Below are 2,262 nucleotides of genomic sequence, written 5' to 3' on the forward strand. Positions count from 1 at the left end.
GCCCCCCGCGCCCTCCTGACGGATCCGCGCAGCCCGAGCCCGGGGCGGCGAAGCCGAGGGGAGCGCGGACGGCGGGCGGGGCCGCAGCCCGCGCATCTCTCCGCCAGGTATTTGCATCTGAAAGCGCGGAGCTGCGGGAGAGTTTCGAGAATCTTTTTTTTTTTTTTTTCTTTTGCCTTTCCCAGCGCCCTCCCCCCCCCCCCCGACCTGTCGCAGAACCGTGATCAGCGGAGCTCCTGAGGCTTGAAGGCAAAGTCATAAAACTAATCAGAACTTACCGCTCCCCTGCGTGCTAGTTGTGCCCCCTCAGCCTCCGCGGACCGCCCTAGTCCTACTTCCCGCGCTTGCGGGGCACGTTCCCCGCGCGGGGCTCGCGGGGGCACAAGTTGGGCGCCGCGGGGCGGGCGGGGCGGGCGGGGGCGCCGGGCGGGCCGGGGCAGGGGATCGGCTCGGCGAGAGCGCGCCCAGCGCGGAGGGTCCTCTCCTGTGCTCAGGCCCCGGATTGGACCTGCTGCTCGGGCGCTGTGTCGCGAGGGGTACGGAGGCGAACGGATCGTCTCCAAGTGCGTTCGTTTTCATTTTCCTGATTGTGCCCGCGGAACTTGCCCTGCTTCCCTGGTGCATCCTTAGCAGCGACTCCCAGTGTCCCACGTACGGGGGGCGGGGGAGGGGGGGCTCGTCCCCGTCGGCATCTCTGCTCCCCTGTCCTTTCGCGCACACACTTGCTCCCTCCCCTCCAGGCCATCCTGCCCCTTTAGCTCGCGATTTTTCCTCTCACGTAGTTAGTATTTACAACTGCGTGGCATGCTCAGAATGCTAACAGCAAAAAGAAATTTGGGAGCTCCTGTTAAGTTCCAGATACCTAGCCATGCTGTTTATTTAACGTTGCTTCGTTTTTAAAGGTCTGTCTCCGACCCCAGATCTCCCCAAGTCCAGGCCTGCTTGGAGGGCCTAGCATAGGCCACTTGCACTCGAGTGTCAAGCCGTTGCCCGAACTCAGGATGTCCAGAACAGACCTATTTCTTCTTGGATGTCACCTTGGGTTTCCGCAGGCATCTCTGCTCTGTCAGGGACACTATCATTCTCCAGGTACCCAGACGTTAAAACTTGGCTTCATCTTGGAGGCCTTTGACATGTTTTTTCTGCATTAAATCCTTAATTGGGGCGTCTGGGTGGCCCAGTCAGTTAAGCATCTGCCTTGGGATCTGGTCATGACCTCAGGGTCCAGGGATCCAGCCCCACATGGGTTCTCCTTCTGCCTCTGCCCTGCATCCCCTGCTCCTGCTCTTTGGGACGAGGGCTCCCTCTCAAATAAAGAAATAAAATCTTAAAAAAATAAAATAAAATAAAATCATTAATTATTCTGGCTATTATCATACATTCTAGAACTTCACATTTTTCTGATAGCCTTACATGCATTCGCCTTGCTTTGTCTAATGAACGCATCGCTGGGATGGGACCAATTCTTAGCATTGTTCTGCGCTAAAAGCTTCAGGAAGACAAGGATTGATATTCGGTGTGATCAAGACGGCACATATTTGGGCCATAGTAAATATCTGTTAAATGAAGAAGCCAATGTTTGTATCTTATCCAGCAATTAACACAACTCTGGGGACACCATGCTGTTTGTAAACTGCTCAGGAGATTGCCTGGCTCCTTCATCTGTGCGCTAGTATGAGGAAACAAGTACTGCACCATATTTGTTTTAATCAAAGGAAGGAAAGGGAAAAAAAAATTCTGGAGACCATTTTTTAAGGGTTTTTTTTTCCCCCCCCACAATTTATCCTTTTCTTATCATGTGCTTCCCTATAAATATTGATCACAAATTTGGCTTCCATCTTGAACCACATGTTTCTATATGATTTGCCTTCTTTTTAAAAAATTTCCTTAAATCATAACCTTTACAGGGATTCTAGAGGGGGCTAAAATGAGTTCAATTAATCAGAAGACTGATTCTGGTTTTCACAGTCACAAGACATTCATCCTCTAGGATGTGTGCCTCTTTGGAGGACAAGATTAAGAATGGAGTGATTCAGATGAGAACTACGCACCCCCCCCCTTACCTAGGACATCAGAGATGACCTCTGCAGAGATGGCCCTTAAGCTGAGAGCTGATGATGACAATGAGTTGCATTTGTGAAGATCTGAAGGGAAAATAATCCGGTCAGAATACACAAAGAGAAATCTCTGCAGAAGGCAGGAGTTGGGTGTGTTTGAGAAACCTAGAGTACTGTAGGAAGAGGAAAGTCAAGATGGATTAAG

Source organism: Canis aureus, chromosome 1 (assembly GCF_053574225.1).
Source record: "Canis aureus isolate CA01 chromosome 1, VMU_Caureus_v.1.0, whole genome shotgun sequence".
NCBI classification, from domain to species: Eukaryota; Metazoa; Chordata; class Mammalia; order Carnivora; family Canidae; genus Canis; species Canis aureus.